The sequence below is a fragment of the Rhipicephalus microplus genome, chromosome 1 (genome assembly GCF_043290135.1).
Source record: "Rhipicephalus microplus isolate Deutch F79 chromosome 1, USDA_Rmic, whole genome shotgun sequence".
Classification (NCBI taxonomy): domain Eukaryota; kingdom Metazoa; phylum Arthropoda; class Arachnida; order Ixodida; family Ixodidae; genus Rhipicephalus; species Rhipicephalus microplus.
In genome coordinates, this window is record NC_134700.1 from 11955948 (window position 1) to 11977076 (window position 21129).

The 21129-nt window shown below is 46.4% G+C and overlaps 1 long non-coding RNA gene across 1 annotated transcript in view; it reads left to right on the forward strand.

Moving 5' to 3' along the window:
* LOC142767658 (uncharacterized) overlaps window positions 1-20277 on the forward strand; it is a 40876-nt gene extending 20599 nt beyond the window's left edge. Inside the window, exons 2-3 of the long non-coding RNA XR_012885080.1 lie at window positions 19214-19286; window positions 20168-20277. This is a non-coding gene — a long non-coding RNA (uncharacterized LOC142767658). The remainder of the gene's footprint in view (window positions 1-19213; window positions 19287-20167) is intronic.
* Window positions 20278-21129: the final 852 nt, after the last annotated feature.

A 21129-nucleotide genomic window follows, 5' to 3' on the forward strand; every position in this document is an offset into this window, starting at 1 on the left:
ATATCTTCTATGTGCGCATTCATATCTCCTAGTATAATTATCTCGCACTCTCCTACAAATCAATCAATGTCCTTTGATACATACTCCACCATTGCCTGGTTTTCCTCTCTGGCCTTAGCTCCCGTCCACAAGTACACCAAACCAAAGAGTGTCATCTGGCCAGCAACTTTCCCTATTAACCATAAATGTTCCATGCATCCCTGCTTGACTCTTTGCCAACCCATGCTCTTATATGTATAAATACACCAATTCCACCCCCTTTTTGCTGCCTTCAGTTCTATTGCAATATTCCCGAACGTAGTCCGGATTGCAGGGTGGTTGCTTCATGTCCTGAAGATCTCCACAACCCCACATACCATCAGCTCCTCCTGCCTCAACTGTTCTTCTATCTCTTCCCAGTTTAACCTATTCCTGCCACACTGCATGTTAATATACCCTACGTATGACTTAGCAGTGTAGCACTTGTGCTTACGTCGATTTGTTCTCTCACGGACTTCGTGTGGCTTGAATATTTGTGTCCCTTTAGGTCCGTCTTTGGCTACACTGTTGCCCTCAGTACTCTGGGTCCGCCTAAAAAGCTATGACTTGGCGACCCTTTCTGTTACCGACCCTCCTGCCCGTCGAACCACTGTAGTGAATGCGATCCTGTGCAAAGGGGCGAGCGCCAGGCTCGTACACGTCTTGGTTAACTACCATTACGCTACATCAGAGTTGCCGGCTCAAACCCTTGATCACACAAATGACCTCCTCTACCCTCCTTTCAAGTCCACGACGCTGCTCCACACCTCTGGGACTGTGCATATGGTCACATGCACACTCCCAGAGTCTTTTCGGAGCTTACGAATCCCATCCTCTACCTTTCTCTGAAGGTTCTGATCCTTGCCCTTCAACACATCATTGAGCCCAGCATGAATAATGACTAGATTTTCGCCCTCCATGCTGTTTTCTACAACCTCTTGATCTCTGGCCAGTGCATCCACCAAGCTCTTCCCAAAATGTGCCTCCACCCGAACTCTCCCTTCTTCCTTCACTGTCTTGAAGACGCCATCCCTAACCCTGACAATGTTAAAGTCCCCCACCACTAGGACCCTTCTAAGCTCCAATCGCTGGCTTTCTGTTTGTGATGGCGCCCCTGTTTGGTTCACCTGTTTCTTTCTCTGCCGTCTGTCCTGTGTTTCTGCCCTGCTTGAAGACTGCTGCGCCACCGAGCTGTATGTTCTCGGAGCCTCCGTGCTGTGGCCAGACACTGCGGCCCCCTGACCTCCCTTCTCGCCTGTTCCTTCCTGCCTGTCGCTTTCTCCGCTACCAACGCCTTCCGTCTCACACCGCTCTGGGCCGGAACAAAGTGCCATTAGCTCCTTTACTCGCTGCTCTAGCTCGGTCCGCCCTTCCCGTTCTTTTCGAAGGTCGCCCTTCATTTGCTCTAACAGGCTGGCGGTAGCCTCCTCCCGCTCCCGCGACGCTCCGAGCTGTGGGTAGATGGATGGATGTATGTGGCTGTACCTTTTAGTTCGGGCGGCGCCTAGTGCCACCTAGCCGTAATGCTTAGTGAACTAACCACTAGATTTATCTTTTTTCCCTTTAAATAGTAAAGTTGGACGGGTACTTTGCAGTGAAGGGTTTAATTTTCACTCGTGCCTTGACTTTAGCCACCAATCAGATAACCTCCTTTTAGTTAAATCTACCGGCTTAAAGTCTATTTTGCCCTCCCTGTTCCTAACCCCAGTGCTTTGAAAAACTCTGCGCCATCATCCTGAACTATTGGGTGATGCCCTTTACAGAACATTATCAAGTGTTCGGCCGTTCCTTCTTTCTTGCCGTTGTCGGAAAGGTAGGGGTGTTGGCTCCCGAAAGCGCCGCGTCCCAGAGTACATGTCACTCTCCACACGCACTGCATACTGTGTCTACCCCTTCGTATTAGGCCCGATATGTCTTGGCTGTCCAAATACTAATAGGGAGCCTTCATGTGCGCGCGTCTCCGTGTTTTAGGGTGGTGTCAGTTTTTGACCCACCTCTTGCCGCCACCCGCTAAAACACAATGTTGCCAGTCCTAGTTTCCGTGGCAACAGGCACCATGTTGGTTCTTGCGGCCAGGCGTTTCTGCTCCGTCGCACTGCACCAACTGCATGTTGACGCGGGTGTGCAAGCTGCGGTATGAGCTGCGTTTGATTACCCCATAGGTAGACGTAGCTCCCGCTACGCCACCATCCTTGTGCTAACCACACCGAAAAGAACTTTGAAGTGTATATGCCAGGGTGCTGTATGCCACAATGTAAAACCATCTGGAGACCTTCCCGTGTTGATTATTTTTTCACGTTCTGGGCTGGGACAAGGAAACGAGAAAGAAGAGCGTGAGCGAGGGACGCGGGGACGCTCAAGTGACAGCCGAGCGCTTCCGAACGCAGTTAAATAAACAAGTTTTTTTGCCTTATACCTTAAAGACAAAGTTGAGTCTGATCGCAGTGTCTGGAACGCCATCGTCTAAACATTGGTGCCGAAACCCGGGATTGAAAACCAGGACCCCACGGACGGCTATCAGTCAACTGCAGCGGCATGGAGCGACTGAAGTCGAAGCGGACGTCGCGGCGAGCACAGAACACGAGGATTATAAACGAGGCAAGTGAGCTCCTCGCTAACGACTCTGCCTCCTATGACCAGCTCAACTCTATTTATGAGAGGCTGAAGGCTAATAACGAAGAACTTAAAACCCTGAACAACAAGATTGAGCCGCATATACCTGACGAGGAGTTCGAAGTCGAGTATAACGCTGTCTTACAATACGAGGACAGTGCTACGCGCATTCTCGCAGAGATTCTCAGCAAGAAAGAACGCATGCTAAGGACATCGGCAGGAACTCAAGAAACAGTTGCCCAGACAGTCCCAGCACCATCAGACGGAACTGGAGTTAAATTGCCTAAACTGACAATAGCTCCTTTTTTGCAGACCTATGCAAGTGGACTGAATTTCGGGAAAAATTCAAATTGTTCATAGTAACAATCACATCACTGCCACAGAGAAGTTTCATTACCTGCGACTGTATCTTAAAGGAGATGCTGCATCAGTAATTGCGGGCCTTCCGACGACAGAAAGTTGCTACAGTGACGTCATAAAAGTGCTACAGAAGCGATTTGGGGACAAGACGCACCTGGAGCAAAAATATTTTGCCAAGCTACGGATGTTAAGCCCTGTCCGTTCATCGACTGACACCAAAGCGCTACGCAGCTTGTACGACCAAGTTCTCGTGAATATCCGAGGCTTAGAGACTTTGGGCGTGCACAAGTCGTCATTTTCGTCAATGCTCTGCGACATCCTACTGCGTGCTCTTCCACGGGATATAGTCGTGCAGTATCATCGATCATGTGCCGTTCAGTTGGCATATGACTCGAGAGCTGAAGCTACACCCATGGGACTGGACCGTGTGCTCAACTTTCTGTGTATCGAGCTGGAAAGCCTGGAGAAGAGTGATTCTAAGGGTGCCAAAGGACGAGAACATGGAACACTCCCCGTGGCCAGTCAGTCGACGTACTCTTGGCGTGGGAAACCGACGTCATCTGTGCTTCACAGAAACTCTGTGTGAGAAAAAAGGACAACTGCGTATTCTGCTCATCCAGCCATCACGGATCGGAAGCCTGCACAGCTGACTTGTCACTGACGCAGAAGAAGGAACTGCTTTCCAACGACAAAAGGTGTTTCCGCTGCACCACCAAAGGACATCGGGCACGGGACTGCAAAAAAAAAGGATTTCCTGCTCCAGATGCCAAGCTCGACACGCTACAAGCATGTGCGATCTCGATAGGTGTTCGAGGAAGTCAGACTATGCTAACAAAAAATACGAAGAAACTACGACAGTCGGCGCATCACTTGGAAGAAGACCCGTCAAGGAAGGCTCTACCACTTGCGTTTTTCTTCAGACTTTCAGAGCATGGGCCATGAATGATGACACCTGCCGCTACATACGAGGCGTTTTTGATGGCGGCAGTAGAGGACTTTCATAACTGAAGATCTGTCCAAGCACCTCAAGCTGAAAAGCGTGGGAGCAACTCAAATAGCCTTCAATACTTTCGCAAATACATCGGACCAAGAGGCTAAGAGGCGTCGCATAGTAGAACTACGACTGCGAAGCCAGTTTTCCGACGCGGAAATAGTCTTAACTGCAATAGAGATCCCAAGCATCTGCCAAGACATCGCAGAGACTGCAATGGACGTAGCCTTCGTTGCGTCTTTCAAGAAGCTGGGAAGCGATGTTGCCGATGAGCTCAAACATCCATCTATCATAACTAAGAGTGGCATCAGCGTACTTATCGGGTCCGATCAGATGTGGAAAGTGTTGACCGGCAAAGTTTCACGGTGCGATAGGCAACGAATCATTCTATTCAGGTAAAAAATTGCGCTGAAATAGAAAGGACACCACAAAGAAGGAACACTTAAACAGGTCAAGCGCAAACTACCAACTGTTTTTTATTGACTGTAGAACGTCGGTAAAATAGGGAACCCGTACACAGCTGCGCCGACGCGTCGAGGATCAACACGTGCTACTTAACGCACCTTATCAATCAAAAAGGACACTTCTGCACCGTAGAGCGATACCGAGGCCTCACTTACACAGCTATCACCTTTCATGTTGATGAAGAATGCTTCCAACACCTCACGAGCACACGTATCTCTGCTATGTCCCAGTATCTTAGTCTCCTGAAATAGTGGTTCACATCCACATGCTGCGCAGTGTGCAGGCAAATTTCCCATTTCACTATTTTTGATCGACAGCTGGTGTTCACGTATGCGATCGTTAACGCAGCGGCCTGTTTGGCCCACGTAAGATCTGCCGCAGGAAAACGGAGTCGCATATACCACTCCCACATCGCATTGCACCACCGGGTTGGCATGCTTCTTGTTACACAGGCTAGTGCGCTCATTGCCGCTCGAAATTCGCGCGCACAACCTCGAGAGCTTCTTAGGTGCAGAAAACACCATGTCAACTCCGTGCCGGTTAGCAACCTTCTTCAGGTTGTGCGTCACCCGGTGTAAATAGGGTACCACTAACGGCCTCTCACGCCCACTGGGCGCGTCTTTCAGGCACTGCTTCCGTGATCGCCCTTTTAGCTTCTTCAGGAGGGTCTCGGCCACCGCCGCCAGCACAGACTGCGGGAACGCGGCTGCCTTCAGTCGTTCAATCTGAGCACGGAAGCTGGCCTGCCTCTCATGCGAGCACGACCTCACCAGCGCAGACTCCAAACACATTGAAGCGATCGCCCTCTTAACTACCTTAGAATGTGATGATGTATATGGTAAAGGCTTCTTTCTAGCACGCGGACAGTACGCATAACAAGTATGTTGATGCTTGAATATGAGCTTAAGATCTAAAAACTGAAGCGTTCCTTCCTGCGGTAGCTCGTAAGTAAAACATAGACCCCTCCCATACTTGTTAAACTTCTTTACAACGTTGTGCACATTACTGTTAGTACTCGTTTGTTTGTCCAAAACTACCAGGAAATCGTCTACGTACCTAAAAATCTTTAACACTCCGTCACTTCTAAACACCTCAAGCAGATCGCGGTCAATGTAGGCCAGGAAAATGTTACACAAAACAGGGGCAACACAGGAACCAATACAAATGCCTTTTCTTTGGAGGTACAAACCCTTGTCAAAACCTATGAAAGTGTGTTTCAGATAGAATTCCAAAAGCGACATAAAATTATCAACACTCAGACCCGTGGAATTTTGAAAACCAATAGCTGAATTCTCTAAAATGCAATCCATAACACACTCAAAAAGTTCAACATGGGAAACAGAATAAAACAGATCTTGCACATCCACTGAGAAAGTCAGCCCATGTGAAACTTTGCCTTCGAAAAACCGCGCTACTTCCATAGAATTCTTCGTCACGAACGGATCATTCAAACACAACCTGTTCAGGCATTTTTGTAAAAACATGCTAGACTGGTGCTGCCATGAGCCTTTTTCACTCACAATAGTGCGAAAGGGAATTTCCACTTTGTGCGTTTTTGCACTAAAAAACACTTGCAAGGTGCTGGATTTACTTCCTTGAATTGCATTCGCAAGTTTCGTTAGCTTCATGTCCCTACACAATGCCACTGCTTTTGTTTTAACACGTGCCTCACTAGGCTTTACCTTGACAAAGTTCTTTTCGATGGCCTGGCGTGCTTTCTCCTGGTAGATAGCTGACGGCATAATCACGAAGCCACCTTCTTTGTCAGCCGTAGTCAAGCTGAGACCTTTATCTTTGAAGTATCTCACAATATCTCCCAGGTTGTCTCTTGTCGTCCTCTTTGCCGGTCGAATTGTGCTCCTTTGAAGGCTTTCCACCCCCTCCAGCAGGCATCTTTCCCGATTCTCTTGACCTGCTTTTTCCGCCATCCTTCGGTTATAAGCCAAAAGCTCGAAAGCAGGTACCGCAGGCTCGTGAGAGAACTTTGGACCTTTCTGCAAAACCTTTGAAATGTTATCGGGAAGCTGTACATCACCAATGACTATCAAGTCAGAGTCGATCGATTCTTTTTTACTAACACGTGGTCTTAAAGCTGACAGGGCTTGCCTCAAGTAGAAACACCACCACTGCTCTGTCATTTCTGCTGCCAATCTTCTTGCTGACCGTAACTTGCTTTCGGCCACCCCCTCAGGGAAGTTGCCATAGCACATCACACGTAACCAGTCTTGACAGACCCGCACCTGTCTCCATAACTCTGATTTCCAAATCTTGGCGACCCGTTTTACATGTCCATTAGATGGCTTGACGCCACCAAACAACATCCAAATATCTTGAGGAATCAGGCCTTTCTTACGGCAAAAAGCCAAGTACCTTGCCTTGCAAGTTGACACGACGATATGGCTCACCAGTGCATTAATCCTGTCGTCCAGAGGCCAGAAAGAAGGAGAGTGTAAGAAGAAGCCCGATGTAGAAGAAATGTAATCGATCAGGACGTCTTGAGGGGCTAGTTGGTTCATTCTATTCAGGTAAAAAATTGCGCTGAAATAGAAAGGACACCACAAAGAAGGAACACTTAAACAGGTCAAGCGCAAACTACCAACTGTTTTTTATTGACTGTAGAACGTCGGTAAAATAGGGAACCCGTACACAGCTGCGCCGACGCGTCGAGGATCAACACGTGCTACTTAACGCACCTTATCAATCAAAAAGGACACTTCTGCACCGTAGAGCGATACCGAGGCCTCACTTACACAGCTATCACCTTTCATGTTGATGAAGAATGCTTCCAACACCTCACGAGCACACGTATCTCTGCTATGTCCCAGTATCTTAGTCTCCTGAAATAGTGGTTCACATCCACATGCTGCGCAGTGTGCAGGCAAATTTCCCATTTCACTATTTTTGATCGACAGCTGGTGTTCACGTATGCGATCGTTAACGCAGCGGCCTGTTTGGCCCACGTAAGATCTGCCGCAGGAAAACGGAGTCGCATATACCACTCCCACATCGCATTGCACCACCGGGTTGGCATGCTTCTTGTTACACAGGCTAGTGCGCTCATTGCCGCTCGAAATTCGCGCGCACAACCTCGAGAGCTTCTTAGGTGCAGAAAACACCATGTCAACTCCGTGCCGGTTAGCAACCTTCTTCAGGTTGTGATTGGTGATGTACAGCTTCCCGATAACATTTCAAAGGTTTTGCAGAAAGGTCCAAAGTTCTCTCACGAGCCTGCGGTACCTGCTTTCGAGCTTTTGGCTTATAACCGAAGGATGGCGGAAAAAGCAGGTCAAGAGAATCGGGAAAGATGCCTGCTGGAGGGGGTGGAAAGCCTTCAAAGGAGCACAATTCGACCGGCAAAGAGGACGACAAGAGACAACCTGGGAGATATTGTGAGATACTTCAAAGATAAAGGTCTCAGCTTGACTACGGCTGACAAAGAAGGTGGCTTCGTGATTATGCCGTCAGCTATCTACCAGGAGAAAGCACGCCAGGCCATCGAAAAGAACTTTGTCAAGGTAAAGCCTAGTGAGGCACGTGTTAAAACAAAAGCAGTGGCATTGTGTAGGGACATGAAGCTAACGAAACTTGCGAATGCAATTCAAGGAAGTAAATCCAGCACCTTGCAAGTGTTTTTTAGTGCAAAAACGCACAAAGTGGAAATTCCCTTTCGCACTATTGTGAGTGAAAAAGGCTCATGGCAGCACCAGTCTAGCATGTTTTTACAAAAATGCCTGAACAGGTTGTGTTTGAATGATCCGTTCGTGACGAAGAATTCTATGGAAGTAGCGCGGTTTTTCGAAGGCAAAGTTTCACATGGGCTGACTTTCTCAGTGGATGTGCAAGATCTGTTTTATTCTGTTTCCCATGTTGAACTTTTTGAGTGTGTTATGGATTGCATTTTAGAGAATTCAGCTATTGGTTTTCAAAATTCCACGGGTCTGAGTGTTGATAATTTTATGTCGCTTTTGGAATTCTATCTGAAACACACTTTCATAGGTTTTGACAAGGGTTTGTACCTCCAAAGAAAAGGCATTTGTATTGGTTCCTGTGTTGCCCCTGTTTTGTGTAACATTTTCCTGGCCTACATTGACCGCGATCTGCTTGAGGTGTTTAGAAGTGACGGAGTGTTAAAGATTTTTAGGTACGTAGACGATTTCCTGGTAGTTTTGGACAAACAAACGAGTACTAACAGTAATGTGCACAACGTTGTAAAGAAGTTTAACAAGTATGGGAGGGGTCTATGTTTTACTTACGAGCTACCGCAGGAAGGAACGCTTCAGTTTTTAGATCTTAAGCTCATATTCAAGCATCAACATACTTGTTATGCGTACTGTCCGCGTGCTAGAAAGAAGCCTTTACCATATACATCATCACATTCTAAGGTAGTTAAGAGGGCGATCGCTTCAATGTGTTTGGAGTCTGCGCTGGTGAGGTCGTGCTCGCATGAGAGGCAGGCCAGCTTCCGTGCTCAGATTGAACGACTGAAGGCAGCCGCGTTCCCGCAGTCTGTGCTGGCGGCGGTGGCCGAGACCCTCCTGAAGAAGCTAAAAGGGCGATCACGGAAGCAGTGCCTGAAAGACGCGCCCAGTGGGCGTGAGAGGCCGTTAGTGGTACCCTATTTACACCGGGTGACGCACAACCTGAAGAAGGTTGCTAACCGGCACGGAGTTGACATGGTGTTTTCTGCACCTAAGAAGCTCTCGAGGTTGTGCGCGCGAATTTCGAGCGGCAATGAGCGCACTAGCCTGTGTAACAAGAAGCATGCCAACCCGGTGGTGCAATGCGATGTGGGAGTGGTATATGCGACTCCGTTTTCCTGCGGCAGATCTTACGTGGGCCAAACAGGCCGCTGCGTTAACGATCGCATACGTGAACACCAGCTGTCGATCAAAAATAGTGAAATGGGAAATTTGCCTGCACACTGCGCAGCATGTGGATGTGAACCACTATTTCAGGAGACTAAGATACTGGGACATAGCAGAGATACGTGTGCTCGTGAGGTGTTGGAAGCATTCTTCATCAACATGAAAGGTGATAGCTGTGTAAGTGAGGCCTCGGTATCGCTCTACGGTGCAGAAGTGTCCTTTTTGATTGATAAGGTGCGTTAAGTAGCACGTGTTGATCCTCGACGCGTCGGCGCAGCTGTGTACGGGTTCCCTATTTTACCGACGTTCTACAGTCAATAAAAAACAGTTGGTAGTTTGCGCTTGACCTGTTGAAGTGTTCCTTCTTTGTGGTGTCCTTTCTATTTCAGCGCAATTTTTTACCTGAATAGAATGAACCAACTAGCCCCTCAAGACGTCCTGAACGAATCATTGATCGCACTGAACTCCAAGCTTGGATGGACCTTCCAGAGAAGCACATCGCACTTTGTGTCCCGACCAACTACTTCACAAATGATGGTATGCGTGCTAAAAGCCCAAGCTACCGATTCCGACGAGATTTTGCGCTCCTTTTGGGAACTTGAAAACATAGTAATGACGGACACGATAAACAAGCCACCTGAAATGAGCAACACCATGAGGCATTTTGAGCAAACGATTAGCTTTATAAACGGAAGATATGAAGTGACCCTCCCTTGGAAGGATAATTTCGAGCTTACAAGCAACAAGCAAGTAGCCGTTACTCCACTGGACAAGCTTGTCAACCGTCTCGACTCCAGGAAAGGACTGCTCGAAACGTATGACCGTACCATAAGGGAGTACATGAGAGCAGGACACGCCGAAGTAGTCAGTGACGTACCTGCAGAGGTGACAAAACTATATTACATGCCGCACAAGGAAGTCATGAGTGAACAAGCACTGACGACGAAAATGAGAGTAGTGTTTGACACTTCGTCACATGCCAAAGGATGCAAGTCCCTTAATGACTGCCTTGAAAAGGGTGACAACTTATACCAAGACCTCGTGCAAATTCTGCTACGCTTCAGAACGCACCCGGTGGCAGTTATCGCGGACATAGAAAATGCATTCCTTCAGATTGCGATTCAAGAGGACGACAGAGACGCTTTCCGCTTTCTCTGGTTTACAGAAGGAGATTTATCCAAAGGCAAGCTGCAAGAGTGGAGGATGACACGAGTGCCTTTTGGAGCTACATGTAGCCCATTTTTGCTCACAGCTACTATTCTCTACCACGTGAAAAGAGCACCGGCTGTCATGGCACAAACAGCGCAAACTCTTGCCGAGTCGTTTTACGTGGATGACTTAGTCACTGGTGCCGACACAGAAGAGGAAGCCGCTAAACTATGCCGAGAAGCGCGCACAATAATGAAATCGGCCGGCATGACATTGCGAAAATGGACAACAAATTCAGCAAATTTGACGCGCACGCTTGAAAATTAAGTGGAATATACTAGTAATGAGATGGTCGTTCTTCACGAAACGTCGGTCAAGGTCCTGGGTTTGCTTCGGTATCCTGCAAAGGATGAATTCAACTTTTCGGTTTAAAGTTTACTCCGGTTTTTGACAGCACAGACGGGTACAAAACGATTTGTCTTGCAGTCAGCATCAAGAATAGTTGACCCGTTGGGATTTGTAGGACCATATACTATTGCCATACGAATATTGTTTCAGAGACTGTGGATACGAGGAATTGGCTGGGATGAAGTACTACCCAATGACCTGCAAAAAGAATGGAATGATTGAGTCATCCAGCTGCCGCAACTGCAAGACGTCGTCGTTCCTCGCTATCTGGGCGGTGGAGCAAGGAAGCCCAATGTGCTTTAAGGACATGTTTTCTGCGATGCCAGTCCAGTGGCATACGGAACAGCGATATACGTCGTATCAAGTCCTGAGAAGCCGATACTGTTGATTGCGAAGTCCCGTGTAGCACCCATTAAGGAGACAACACTGCCGCGATTGGAGCTGCTGGCTGCCTTAATCGGCTCAAGAATGTTGGCATACGTGAAAAGCGCTTTGAGGAATGTTCAAGTTGACTACACGATGTGGACAGATTCCACCATTGTATTGTCATGGATAAAAGGTGACGTCAAAAAGTGGAAACAGTTCGTAGCCAACAGAGTCAATGAAATTAGGTGCACTACAGATCCATCAAAGTGGAGATACTGCTCTGGAAAGGACAACTAAGCTAACCTACTCACACGTGGCACGACGCTTGAAAGACTGCTGTGCAGCTCAAAATTGTGGCATGGTCCTGAGTGGCTAACTAAACCGATGTCTGAATGCCCCCTACAGTTCAGTGAACTAGACATAGCGGAAGCCACCCAAGGTCAAGTTACAACAGTCCACGTCGAACTAATGACACGCTTCTCAGTTCCGATAACTGATATTCAACGGTACAGCAGGCTTCAGCACCTGCTAAGAGTCACTGCGTGAATTTTCAGACTTACTGACCGATGCAGAAAAAGAAGTAATCATACAGGACATCTCGTGGCAACAGAAATTCTGAACGCTGAACAGTATTAGATAAGATGTACACAAGAGCAGGGCTTTCTTGAAGAACTCACCACTTTGACCAACGGCCAACCAGTCGAGTCTACATCTCGAATCGCTGAACTACGCCCTTACATAGACGACAAAGACAGAATTCTTTGGGTTGGAGGCCATTTATCCCTCATGCATTCCACACAAGATGTCAAGCACCCAATAATAATGCCGTCAAGCCACCACTTTTCGGCACTTTTGGCAAACAGAGCCCATCTTCAAGTCCTACATGGAGGAGTTAGAGATAGACTTACGCAGCTTCGGGAACGCTACTGGATTCGTCGAGCTCGCTCTTTGGTAAAAAGAGTGCTGCATGGCTGCAATATATGCAAGCGTTTCAGTGCGGGCCCAGGAAGTGCTGAGACTGCTCCGTTAACAAGTCATCGAGTGTCACCAACGAACCCGTTCGAAGTTGTAGGAGTCGACTTCGCGGGCCCTCTGTAAGCACGCACGGAGAAAGGGGACACGAAGTGCTACGTTGCACACTTTTTACGTGCGCCGTATCTAGAGCCGTGCATCTCGAGCTTGTCTCGGAAATGACATCCGAGGCTTTCCTGCGGTGCCTACGACGATTTGCAGCTCGGAGAGGATTACCTACGGTGATCTATTCTGACAACGCATGAAGCTTTCACAAGACATCGGCAGACATAAAGCGGCTAAACCGAATGTTCTCTGAAGAGGACGTCGCTGGTCACCTCCGCACCAACGGCATTTCGTGGAAGTTTATAGCACCAAATGCTCCTTGGTGGGGTGGATGGTGGGAGCGCTTTGTACGATCAGTGAAGCTTCCGCTGCGAAAAATTATCGTCAAAGCTCGTCTGAACTACGAAGAAATATCGACAGTGCTGTCGGAGGTCGAAGCAGTCGTAAACTCTAGGCCTCTGACTTTCATCGAGACAGATGCAGGAGAACCTTGCACTTTGACGCCAGCCGAACTTCTCCTTGGACGAAGGTTGACTTCCATACCGTATGCGACCGCTGACGAAGTCAACAGTAATTCCAAACGATCAGACGCCATACGCAGACACAACTACAGGAAGCTGCTGGTTGAAAGTTTTTGCAAACGTTGGCAAAAATAATACCTGTTGCAATCACGATCTGCACACTTTGCCGACACGAAATCAAATACAGCATTGAAGCAAGGGGACATCGTTCTTGCAGGGGTCACGGAAGTGTACCGCAGTGCAGAAGGTCTCATTCGTTCTTGCAAGATCAAGTTGCAAGGCGGTCACCTTGTGATCAGGCTGATACAAAGACTGTACCCACTTGAACTATGTGTTTAACTTTGCGCGGCCGGGAATGTTGATTATTTTTTCACGTTCTGGGCTGGGACAAGGAAACGAGAAAGAAGAGCGCGAGCGAGGGACGCAGGAGAAGAAGTAGGCCGTGAGAAGCTAGGTTTAAAAATAAACGTGGAACTAATTTTATCCTTCGGAGGGATTACATTAGGTAATAGCCACAGAGAGGTTTTCTCTGCTGTGTGCGAGTACATAAGGGCAACAAACCCTGTTAGCCTATTGTTATTATTTATGGCTACGAGACTACCTGAATGCCTGAATTAGCACACTTGATGATCCTGCCGCCCGGTTCTTGGCCGATCCCCCTTTGTGGGCGAGTGCCAGCAAAGCCGAAGGTTCATCATCATCATCATCATCATCATCATCATCATCATCATCATCATCATCATCATCAAGTAGACCATGCCGTTTCTCGAACACGCAAGTAGCTGGTCGTGCTTGCTCTGGGGTTTCGGCCTAAGTTTGTGTAGTGGCTTTGGTTTCTTTGTCTTTATTAGGTGTTCCTATAGTGCTTTTACACCTAAGTAAGCGCTTTAGCGCTAGAAGGAGCACTCAGATGCCGTTTTCTTCACCTGGACCACTGGCTTGCCTCTGGTCTGCTTCACTTCCGCCACAGGATTTACCAGTGGATCAGTTTCTGCGCAACGGCATTCCCTCAGTTCCTGTGGCCCTCGTCCCTAGCAATGACGGCTTCTTTCGGATGAAGAATCCGAAAGTGGTCCAGGCCGAGCTTAGAGCTGCGACGTCTCACTTTCACAGCATCACACTGGTCCGCCAGTTCGGCAGAGGTGGTATTCTATGTTTTTCATCTGATCAGCTCTGTGTCCAAGACCTATTCAAGTGCTCGAGTTTCGCGGTCAATCCGGTGAGCGCTTTTATTCCCCCGCATCTGGCATGTGTGAAAGGTATTGTTCGCGGTGTCGATGTTAACTTGACCCCGTCTGAGGTATTAGAGATGTTTGCTGTGACTGGTGCTATCTCCGTTTATAGGTGTGCACGACTGGTAGAGAAACAGAAAATGCCGACTGAGTCGGTAATTGTAACCTTTGCCGGAGCGAATCTCCCGAGCGAAATCAAGGCATGGCCACTAATATACAGAGTGGAACCGCTATCACCGCGACCACTCCAGTGTACGAAGTGCTGGCGATACGGTCACACTATTAAAGGATGCAGGTCAGAACTCGGATGCCGCGTGTGTGGTGACAACCACGAAACAAATTACTGCAAAGCTAAAGAAGAGAAATGTTGTCTCTGCAACGAACAACACTGTGCTGATAATCCTGATTGCTCAGAAAAGGCTCGAGAAATGCAAATTCTTGAAGTTATAGGGTGTAGGCGGTGTTCTCGACGAGAAGCCCTAGCGGAAATACAGGCTAGAACTCAGGGGTATGCCAGTGTAGCAGCACGACATCTCTCGGAAATAAATGGGTCGATTTCCCTGAATATAGCGGAGGTCGTAGAAAAGGCTCTAGAAAAAGCAATGGAACGACTGTCTTCTAACCTTTGCGATTCTCTATCTCAAATTTTGGCTAACCAGATGACTCGCATATTTGGTACAACGGGAGAGTCAGGCCTAGTATCCCAACATGTTGAGAGTTCACGACCAATAGCTGACGATGAATCTGAAACCGCACCATCGTATTCTCCGTCTGCAGCACCCTCTGCAGTAGATATACAGTATTTTTTTATTTAATAATACTGTCAACCCTCGCTTGAGGGTCATAACAGGGAGGGCCCTGCCATAATAGCCCTGCCGTCTAAGTGAGGACAAAGCTGCATATACAATAGATTCCGATGACATGGATTTGGACCCCAGGTCCCTGACGCGATCTAGATCCCCTGTGTCAAGGAAAACTAACTCATCGAAACAAACAAAGAGCAAAAAGTATCTGAAGGAAAAGGAGAGCCTTTCAAAGAGAGATTTCTTGAAAGAAAGCATTCTAGAGAAATCTATAGCGGAAGCAGCTCTTTCAAAACCATAGGGTCGCTTAAGATTCTCCATTGGAATTGCCGATCAATTTATTCTGCATCTACGGATTTGGTATACTTGTCTTCTAAATTCGCTCCTGATATTATAGCATTACAAGAGACATGGCTCTCTGTACATTATTTGTTCCAGTTAAATAACTTTCGGTCTTTTCGACTAGACCGTCCATTTAGAGGTGGTGGTCTAGCTTTCTTTATTCTTTATAGAATTAGTATGAAAGTCAAATGCTCATACAAACATATGTCGCCAGAATGCGAAATTTCGGCAGTAGACATTACATTACCCAACTGCACTCCTTTCAGTTTAGTTAATATGTATTTTGCGGATGGAGTTGAAGACACACGAAGTTTGGATCTAGCTACAAAGTCGTGGTGCAAAGACAAAGTTCTAGTTGGAGACTTAAATTCCCACCACACGAGTTGGGGTTTTAGAACTGATCTGAGTGGGAAACGCTTGTGGGAGTGGACAATGGCTAACGACCTGACGTGCCTCAACGTCAGAACCCCCACATTTATTCGTAATCACTCCAGGTTGGCCTTAGATTTAAGTTTTGTCAGTTCGGCCATTACTACTTCTTGGAAAGCGCTGGACTGTGGCACCAACAGTGACCACTTACCGATAAGTTTTGAAATTTCTTGCCCAATAATTTCATCTTGCACAAATGTAAGAGTATTACTAAATTACACTAAATTTAAGAATGATCTGAAGTCAGCATTGGCTTTGAGGGAGCGATAATACAAAAGTACTGAAGATAAATGCAGTCATTAAAAGATCCTACAAAAGAGCCGAATTTACTGTTGAATCCACAAAAAGAGTATATAGCCGTTCGTGGAATGATGAATGTACAAGAGAGCACCGTCGACGTCAGGCAGCTTGGAAGCAGCTCTTACATAATCAATCCCCCCAAAACTGGACCGATTAGAAATTCATTGCAGCGGGCTTTAAGAGAACGGTAGCTCAAGCTAAACAAGAATATTACAGAAGACAGTATGAATACCTGTCGAAGCCTAAACACAAGAAAGCACTGTTCCGATATATGAGAGCTCGGAAAATCTTGCCATCACCAGTTAATGCAGCTTGTGATAATCAGTCGGCGCAAGAAATGACCACTACCTTAGAGGCAATCGGTAAAGGTCTGGAAAGCAGAATTACTTCAGTAGTGCCAAACAACTGGCACAAGTCTACGACAAAGTCTGACTTTGACGAAGTGACCCAGACGGAAGTATACAGCGTGATTAAACATTTACCCTGTGCGTCACCTGGCCCAGATGGAATCACAGTACCCATGATTAAAACTCTGTTCAATTTATCGCCTCGAGACGTCGCCAATCTTATTAACTACTCCTTAAAAAACTCATGGGTGCCACAGGATTGGAGGATAGCAAAAGTGATTCCTATACTAAAAAATTGGGGTGTAGGATTAACAGTCGATAATATCAGGCCAATCTCTCTGACATCTAACATGGTCAAACTAATGGAGAGGGTCCTACATAGCCGAGTAAGTATCTGGATGGCAGACAATTTAGTAATAAAACCGAACCAAATCGGCTTTCGTAGTGGTTTCTCTATTTGGTGTGCCCATGCTTATTAAGAGAGCCGAATACAGCTCGCACGAAAAAGAAGGCAATACGCTGCTTTAGTAACGCTTGACATAGCCAAAGCGTATGACAGTGTGGAGCACTTCATATTGTTAAATACGCTAAAGAGATTGAATTTCCCACAATATTTTATTGAGTAGGTGGTAGAATTTTTAAAATCAAGAGAATTATACTGCGTCAAGGATGGATGTTCCTCATCTAGATTTAAACAAACGCGCGGAGTTCCCCAAGGAGCAGTCTTATATCCAGTTTTACTTAATGTTTTAATGAGCACAATTCCAACAGATCAAGAAGTTACTGTCTACATTTATGCTGATGACATCGCATTCTTTGCTGCTGACTGTGATATTTACTCACTACAACTTAAATTACAAAGATATATTAACATGTTAGAAATTTGGTTGCAGTCGATTTCGTTATCGTTAAATGTCAACAAAAGTGCGCTCATGGTGTTTCCGCTTGCAGAGCCAATTTATATTTTAATTCTATATAAGCAGGAACCCATCCAGAAATTAGGCTCTATAAAATATTTGGGAATCATTTATAATGACAAACTTAACTCGAGTCCACACAGAGAGTATATAACTACCAAAGCACAGCGGGCTTCAGGCTTACTGCACAAGCTAAGTAACCGTAAATAGTGGTTACGGAGGCACACCTTGATAACGTTGTACAAGATGTATATGCGCCCCATCATGGAATTCGGCTGCATATTATTCTCGGGTGGCCCTGCTTATAAAACGAAACCTCTAGTTGTATTGGAGCGAGAAGCACTGCGAATGTGTCTGGGACTCCCTAGGTTTGTGGCTATCAACGTACTGTACCAGGAAGCGCACCTGCCTACACTACTTTGTCGATGTCGAATTTTGACCGTACAAGCATTTTTAAAATTTTATAGCTTACCGGCGAGAAGATCTCAATATGCTTTTATCGCGAACCCAGACGCCTTCTTTCTTGCTCATTGGCCACGGTTTCACACACCTCAGATAATGTTTGTACAAAAGAATCTACAAAGTATAAATGTGAACATTAGACGTGCAATTGAGACTAATGACTCGAATTGTCATGTTATAATTGAGTATGATGATATATTCCCCCAAAACGCAAGTTACAATCTCTCAAATTTTAAATAACATATTATTAGATTACTTCGAGCATGCAGAAACTAAATATATAATAGCCACAGATGCTTCCGTAAATAATCAAAAGGCAGGTGTAGGCATTGCCTCTGATTCGCTTGACTGGTCCTTTTCAGTGAGACTGCCTGATTTTACTCCAGTTTTTCAAGCGGAGCTCGTGGCGATTATTTTAGCTCTTCGAAAACTTCCATCAAATAAAAACAACGCAGTCATAATGACGGATTCTCTTTCAGTTTGTGCAGCTCTGACAGCTTCAGAGAACTCTCGAATTCTAAGCACATTCAAAACATTAGTGCCCCCGCAGTGGAGACTCCTGAGGTTACTATGGGTTCCGGGACACTGTGGATTAAGAATAAATGAATTGGCCGATTCCTTAGCACGAGTTGCACTTGATGGGTCAGTTTTGTCCATACTGCCAGATGTTGAATATATTGCGGCAATAAGATATCGAAAATCAGCAATCTCCACTGATACGATAGAAAAAGTAAATACACGGACAGAATATAACCACCTCATGTTTCCATGGCAACCCCACTGGAGCCAGTTCAGAAAGCTCTAAGTTTTAATTACTAAATTTTGATGTCGTGTCCCTCCCCCCTAAACCTGTATCTACACAGAGCTGGTCATACAACATCACCCCTCTGCGCATTCTGCGGAGAAATGGAATCACTAGAACATTATTTTTTGTATTGTCGCCGCTACGCTATACTTCGAAAAAGGTTACTAGTTATGCCATTTCTGAAAATAGGCATTCAATACATGGCGGAAACGGCGCTAAGCTTTGGTGCCTCAGTTTTGGGACATTGCCACAGGGATGCTTTCAATGCCATTTGCGATTATATTCAGGCAACCAAGCGTATACCTTTGTGATCTTCAATAAAAAAAAATTATGTATTACTTCCCAAGGCAAAGTGAAGTAAACGCAGCTGAGTGGTAATCATAACACCCCAAATCTCAAAATTGCTCAACTTGATTTATCTATTTTTTTCTCGTTCGCTCTTTTTTACGTTGTTTTTTACATTAGTCTTATTATATTACAAATTAACTACACATAGATAAAATGATCACAGAAAAACTGCACTGCACTTTCTTGGCCGATTCCCCTGAGTGGGTATGAGCCATCACCCCAGGGAAACAAACAAACAAACAGGGACGCGGGGGCGCTCAAGTGACAGCAGAGCGCTTCCGAACGCAGGTAAATAAACAAGTATTTTTTTGCCTTATACCTTAAAGAGGGAGTTAAGTCTGATCGCAGTGTCTGGAATGCCATCGTCCTAATACCCGCTTCCCGACTTGCTCTAGCCAACGGAAACGCTGGGCTACACAAGTGAAGTGAGACTGCTTGGAGGCGACTACTACTCGCCGTGTTTGTGAGGTGAGTTTTCGTTGTATTGCGAGTGGGTTGAGTATATCGCTGCACATTTCGTGAAATGGCTGACTTAGCCATGCAACGAAAAGCAGTTTGAGCAAAGTAAGCACGACAACGTGCACAGTATAATAATGAATTAGGCTTCGTTCGACTACGCTGTGCGAGCGGAAAATAAATGAGTATGCTTGTTTATCCTTGTAGTCGAAGCGCAGTTCCTCAATCGAATCACTAGTCGAATGTGTGGTCCTGCATGCATTCACTATCTGCACTTTGTCGGTTCCCGAAGCCGTCACTGCATTCGTCGCGGAAAACGCGAGGTCCGTAAATCACCTAGAAGCGAACGCTCCCGCTCGCTTCTTCCTTTTTTGGAAGATGTTCGCATTCCTGCAATTTTACCTCGGTTGCTGAGGAAGGGCATTTGGAGAGGTAGACAGATGAGCCGATGAACGCGTTTCGTGTAGGCGCTTGTCTTGCACAGTTGCAACGCAACTAACTTTTTGTGTGGCTTGCTATGGGGTATTCGTTCTTCGCTTCAATGACACGCGCAACCACACCGAAACTCGCTCAATTATTGCAAACAGGACTTCTCTTTAATAACATAGAATGCAACAGATTTACTGTTCGTGTCCGTCCATCCTTCCGTCTATCTGTCGGTTCTGAACGGAGCAGTATATGTGCACTAAGCAAGTCGGTTCTCAGCCCATAACTCAAATATGCCTTATGTGGTGCATCGTTATTTGTGTCGTCCTTTTGTTTCATAACCAGACACACAGATGATTTGATATCGTAAACTCCGCTTTTATTTAGTGCTTGTAGAGAAAATGTGTATGGACTCCGTATATGGGGTTGGAGCCGTGTATGATTTTTTGTCTTTTGCTTTACTCTAGGCCCACTACGAGGACACAAGTTTCCAGCAAAGGAGGCAGGATGGTTTGAAGACGCAAGGCCAGATGCCATTTGGATGCTGTTTGCAATAAAATCTGACCTGGAAAAACTAGATTTGTCCCTCGTTGCTCCCCTTTGCTTTTCTTCTAGCCTAATATACAGGCTTTTGGACATAGTGGGAGGGCGGTGTAATGTGATTGAGTGCCCTACTTTTTCGGGCAATGCTTACAGCTTGCAAGGTCATTTTAAGCAGTCATTGTACAGATTCGTTCGCAGGAACTAAATTTGCTGTAGGAAATTATAATACGGAGAAACGCAATGTTTAGGGTATGAGAAACAGGCTAGCTGAGCTATTCGGTTTACAGAGCTATTCGGTTACAACATCGCGAGCTACCCAGTTGTTTGTTCTGCCTTCCCTGTCGTTGGGAATTCCGTGGCAACAGGCGCCATGTTGGTTCTTGCGGCCAGGTGTTCCTGCTTCGTCGCACTGCACCAGCTGCATGTTGGCGCGGGTGTGCAAGCTGCGGTATGAGCTGCGTTTGATTACCCCATAGCTAGACGTAGCTTCCGCTACGACACCATCCTCGTACTAACCACACAGAAAAGAACTTTGAAGTATATATGCCAGGGTGCTGTATGCTACAATGTAAAACCATCTGGAGACGGTGTAATGTGATTGAATGCCCTACTTTTTCGGGCAATACTTAGAGCTTGCAAGGTTATTTTAAGCAGTCATTGTACAGATTCGTTCGCAGGAACTAAATTTGCTGTAGGAAATTATATTACGGAGAAACGCAATGTTTAGGGTATGAGAAACGGGCTAGCTGAGCAATTGGGTTTACAGAGCTATTCGGTTACAATATCGCGAGCTACCCAGTTGTTTGTTCTGCCTTCCCTGTCGTTACGAGTTCCGTGGCAACAGGCGCCATGTTGGTTCTTGCGGCCAGGCGTTCCTGCTCCGTCA